General features: G+C 46.2%; 1 protein-coding gene across 2 annotated transcripts in view; it reads right to left on the minus strand.

Annotated features, from left to right (window-relative positions):
* The window catches only part of DLX4 (distal-less homeobox 4), an 88,128-nt gene that overhangs the window by 47,621 nt on the left and 34,883 nt on the right, over positions 1-5,624 (minus strand). Inside the window, exon 5 of one of the 2 annotated variants that reach the window (XR_008309423.1) lies at positions 2,229-2,603. The exons of the other annotated variant lie outside the window; for it this stretch is intronic. The gene's annotated coding sequence lies outside the window, so the exon portion shown is untranslated. Of the gene's footprint in view, positions 1-2,228; positions 2,604-5,624 lie in introns of those variants that run through there. 2 annotated transcript variants of the gene reach the window in all.

Below are 5,624 nucleotides of genomic sequence, written 5' to 3' on the forward strand. Positions count from 1 at the left end.
TAGCTATTATTACTCGTTATATATATATATATATATATAGAGAGAGAGAGAGAGAGAGAGAGAGAGAGAGAGAGAGAGAGTTGTTGTTACTATTTACTATTAGTATTATATTATTATTATTTTATTTATTTTATTTCTATACTGCTCTTCCAAACATGGCTCAGGGTGGTTTACACACAGAAATAATAAATAACTAAGATGGATCCCTGTCCCCAAAGGGCTCACATTCTAAAAAGAAACGTAAGATAGACACCAGCAACAGTCACTGGAGGTACTGTGCTGGGGGTGGATAGGGCCAGTTACTCTCCCCCTGCTAAATAATCACCACCTTAAAAGGTGCCTCTTTGCCAAGTTAGCAGGGGTTATAGAAAGTATCTCTAAAGGTAAAGTGTGCCGTCATGTCGATTTTGACTCCTGGCGCCCACAGAGCCCTGTGGTTTTCTTTTGGTAGAATAAATAGAATCACTGCCGCCCAATTATAGTACCAGTAGTGATTCGAACCGGCAACATTCTGCTTGTTAGTCAAGCATTTCCCTGTTTATTAGGGCATAGCAAGGTTGCCAGTGGCCCCCGGCCAAGATGCTGAGGCCACCTTGTGAGCGATCATGTGCCAGCCACACCCATCCTCCTGCACCATTATGCCAGCACAGGGAGCATGGCCCATACTGGGAACGAATGCACGGTGGCCCCTCTCCTTCTCCAGTCGGTGAGGCGCTTTCTTCGCCAGCTGGATGCTTCCTTTTGAGGAGGAGAAGGACACATCTAGCCAATGAAGAAAATGCTTCATCAACTGGAGAGGGTGAGGGGACACCACCGTTCTCAGCGCCAGTCATGCTCCCTGCACTGGTGTAATGATGCAGGTGGAAGGGTGTGATTAGGGCACGCCCAGCCTTGGTGAGTGTGTGGGAAGCATGGCAGGGGAGAAAGATTTGAAGGAAGACCTGGGCCCCTTGGTAGCCCTTCAGATCCTACAGCCCAAGGACATTTGTCCCCCTCCCCACTCCATTGTCCCTATACACATGCTTTGAATATATTACACTCGTCACTCGCCAATTGTGGTTTTCCCAATTGCCAATTAAGTATCCGCGACTGGGAAATTGTGACCAGTCTTACCAACCACGGCTCAAGTATCTGCGGTTTGGCGAGATATTTCGGAAACTTCAGTTAGTCCAAAATGCGGCAGCCAGATTGGTCTCTGGGGTAACCCGGAGAGACCATATTATGCCTGTCTTAAAACAGCTGCACTGGCTGCCGATATGTTTGCGGGCGAAATACAAAGTGCTGGTTATTACCTTTAAAGCCCTGAACGGCTTGGGTCCGGGTTACCTTAGAGAGCACCTTCTTTGGTATGATCCCCATCACTCGTTGAGGTCATCTGGAGAGGTCCGTCTCCAGTTGCCACCGGTACGTCTGGTGGCGACTCGGAACCGGGCCTTTTCTGCAGCTACTCCTGGTCTATGGAATGCACTCCCGGCAGATATCCGTAGTTTAGGCTCTCTGTCGGCCTTTAAGAGAGCCCTAAAAACCTATTTATTTGGCCTGGCCTTCCAAGGCTTATAAAGTGTTGTTGTTTTTAAAAGTATTTTAATTGGTTTTAAATTGTTTTAATCATTTTTGAATTGTTTTTATATTGTTTTAGCATAGTTTTAATTGTGGGTTTTATCTCTTTTTAAAAGTTATTGTACACCTCCCAGAGCCTCTGGATGGGGCGGTTTATAAATGTAATAAATAAATAAACAAACAAACAAACAAACAAACAAACAAACAAACAAACAAACAAACAAACAAACAATATTTTGGAGATTTGGGTTTTTTGTTTTTGTTTTTGCAATTTAGGGGGGTTCAGAGGTTCAATCCACTCATTCCTCTTGTTGACTCTGCCGACGACTTGCAGTTTAAAATGACTTTTAGCAATGGGGGGGGGCTTCAAAAGTACCTTTTAGCGATTTGGGGGAGTTAAAAATATTATTATTATTATTATTATTATTAATTTGATTTCTATACCACCCTTTCAAAAATGGCTCAGGGCGGTTTACAAAGAGAAATAAAACAAATAAGATGGCTCCCTGTCCCCAAAGGGCTCACATTCTAAAATGTCCAGAGTTTCAATCTGCTCACTCATCTTGCTGATTCTTGGTGATTTTAAGGGATTCGAGGTGATGTTTAGCTTGGGGGGGTATTTTTTTCTTTATTTTTCGGTCTTTCAGTGACCACGCTTCCTCTAACCCTCTGTTTTCCATTGACTTTAATGCCTCACCAACTGCGAATATACCAGTCGCAGAGTTTTCCCAGAATGGAACCCTCACAGTTGGTGAGGGACGACTGTGTTATGTATTCATCAAAAAAGCCCTTAAAGCAGTTTATGTAGCAAAAGAAGTAAGAAAATGGTTCCCTGTCCTGAAGGGGCTCAAGGCTTAAGAGAACATCTGTAATAGCCACTGGACCGGAGGAACATTAGGCTGCGTTGAACAGAGACTGCTCTTCCTTCTGGGAAATATAAGAGAACCACCACTTTAAAAGGTGCCTTAGTAGGGATGGATGGATGGATGACAAATCTGGAAGTCTTCATTCAAATCTTGCTTCATCAGCCTCAGACATCTGACCTGCCATATGGAGATAATATTCTTGATTTATCTTGCGAGGTTTTTGTAATGATTTCAACAGGCTATTATGAAAAGTGCTCTGAATATTCAAAAATGATACAAATGCTAATTGTTGTTATTATTAGACTGAAGGATATTTTCAAACGTCTGAAACCCCTTTCTGTTAAGCATTCAGTCCCCTATACAAAGCTGACAAAAGTTAATTAATGTTCAAACATCTCTAGAAAGCTAGAGCAATGTTTCCCTGGATGCCCTAGGTTTTACTTCCCTGCAGAAAAATCCACCAGACTTTGGTGGCAAGGAGGAAGAGCAGGTTCCAGGTAATAAACCTGCATAGACTTTCGAAGATAATGAAGGTCCAGACAACTGTAATTATGCATTAGCGATGGAAGTGGGGGAAAGAGAGAGAGAGAGAGAGAGAGAGAGAGAGAGAGAGAGAGAACGAAAAACCACAATAACAACTGCAAAGGCCTGAAGCCAAGTACAGAAGCTCCGGTTTAATGGAAGCCCAAGGAGAAGTTAATAACAAGACAAGAGAGTTCTTTACAGACAGGCTGGCGTCTAGCCTCCCACACGCGGATGCTGCCATGTTCACTGAACAGCAGCAGCAGTAAGCAGCAGCAATCCATGAATAATAAATATGCCAAGGAGGAAAACCTGGGGAAGGGCATGAGTGTGTGTGCAAACAGGGTACTCTGTGTGTGCATGTTGACTTAACCTTTTCCATTTAAAAAAAGATGGGGGAGGGCTGCAAAACTGAGCCGCCTGGATTTGCTTGACCCAGGTTTCCCAACGTACCACTGGAGTTTGTGAACAAAATGTGGCCATGGGCCAGAACCCTGGTCTGCATGTGAAGTTTGCAGCTTCCCTTAACATAGGTTGACTGGTAACTTGTACACATGCCGAAGCGTTCGGATGACTAGGTTCAAAGGACATTCGGCCCCAACTGGGCTGCTTGGACGAGCCACCTTAAGCACCTAGCTGGGTGGAAAGAAGAGAGACAGGCAGAATAGATGGCAGTCTAAAAAGAAGCAGGAAAAAAGGCATATAATAAGATTTTAGAACCACCTTAAGTGGCGCAGCGGGGAAATGTTTGACTAACAGGCAGAAGGTTGCTGGTTCGAATCCCCGCTGGTATGTTTCCCAGACTATGGGAAACACCTATATCGGGCAGCAGCGATATAGGAAGATGCTGAAAGGCATCATCTCATCCTGCGTGGGAGGAGGCAATGGTAAACCCCTCCTGTATTCTACCAAAAGAAAACCACAGGGCTCTGTGGGCGCCAGGAGTCAAAATCGACTTGACGGCACACTTTACCTTTAATAAGATTGTAGAGTCAGGAACATCCTTGGAGATCTTCTAGACCAGCCCTTTAGTGCAGGAATCAGCTACAGCAGGGGTTCCCAACCAGTGGTGCAGCAGCTGTTGCTGAACTACAACTCCTATCATCCCCAGCCATGATAAATTGTAGCTGGGGATTATGGGAGTTGTAGTTCAGCAACATTTGCAGTACTACCAGTTGGGAACCCCTGTGCTACGGCATCTCTGACAGATGGCCAACCAGGCTCTGTTTGAACACCTCCAGCACCTCCAAAGGAGACCCTAGAGCTGCTGCACAAGGTGGACTGTTCCACTGTCAAACAACCCTGACATCCCTCCTAACCTGAAAATCTGTTTTATTGTATGATATTATTCAGACCTCATTGATACTGAATTAGGAGGACTGTTTAGAGCCGGCCTCCTCTTGCAACCTCTTTTTCTTGCTCTTTTTTCTCCTGTTCAGTTCATAGTGCCTGGCAGTAATTGGGGGAAAGTAATTTTCTGCCAGACAAATGTTTGGACCTCTCATTACTCTCCTCTTGGCCTGATCCATTCAGCTGATTTGGAGTGTGTGTAATTATGGCCCACGTCTGGAACCTTTTTGAGAAGGTGTGAATGTGTCAACAAGAAATGTGACACATTTTATCAATTATTCCAATAATTAACTCCAGCCGTTGTGTTTATTATGATATAGGCATGGCACAAAAAGGATCCTTTAACCATCATTTGGCCCTGGTCACCATTAATTGCGGGGGTCAGGGGAAACAGGGAGAACCAAACTGAGCCTGGTGTGTGTGTTCAGGGACCTCTACGCCCCCACCACAACTTCCATCCACAGCAGATTCAAGCCCTTTTCAGACAATGAGGCTGTTCTCACAAGTAGCCAAGCTGTGAGAACTGCCGGGAGCTGCATGGATCCTGGCAGTGCTGTGGTGCCAAACCCAGCGCCGCAGGCCGGCTCATAGAAGAGGTTAAGGATGCAAATGCACCCTTAACTTGGCTGCCCGGCTCATGTGTCAGAGATGGACACCTAGAGTGCCCATTCCCTGGGGGAATCTCCCATTAAGCTGGGATTCATGGAGGCTGGGACAAAGAGTCCCAGCCGCTGTCTATCAGCTCAGTCCTGGCAGTGCTGGTCATGTGAGCATGTAGCTTGCTTGCTGTCTAGGCTGCAAAGGGTCATCTGGGAGAAGGTAGGTTGAATCCTGCCTCCCCCCACCCACTGCCCAACCGACTGTGCATGTGCAGTCATGTGAATGGCAGTAGGGGTGTGCACAAAACCGCCTGGCCTGGTTTGGTTTGGTTTGAGTTTGAATGGGACCGGAACCAGACCAATTTGGCCCCCCCATCAAACCTCACCCCCACCAGTTTGGTTCAGTTTAGGAGGTTAATCGAACTTTTTTCCGAAAAAGCTTCCCCTCCTTTTTTAAACTTACCCCCTCCAGGGGACTTCTCTGAGGAAGCGGCAGAGGATCCACAGAGGTTCTCCCTCCCCTGCCGGCCTTAATTTATGCAAATATCACCAAGTTTGGGCAGTCCTTGCCCTTTTCCGGGCCTATTCCCCAGTGCAGCGGCCATTTTGGAGGCTGCCGCACATGCTCAGTGGGGCTCTGTGTGGCCTGGGTCATGACCTGGCCACGCAGGGTCCCACTGCGCATGTGCGGCAGCCTCCAAAATGGCTACAATGTAGGGGAATAGGC

Source organism: Hemicordylus capensis, chromosome 6 (assembly GCF_027244095.1).
Source record: "Hemicordylus capensis ecotype Gifberg chromosome 6, rHemCap1.1.pri, whole genome shotgun sequence".
Lineage (NCBI taxonomy): Eukaryota > Metazoa > Chordata > Lepidosauria > Squamata > Cordylidae > Hemicordylus > Hemicordylus capensis.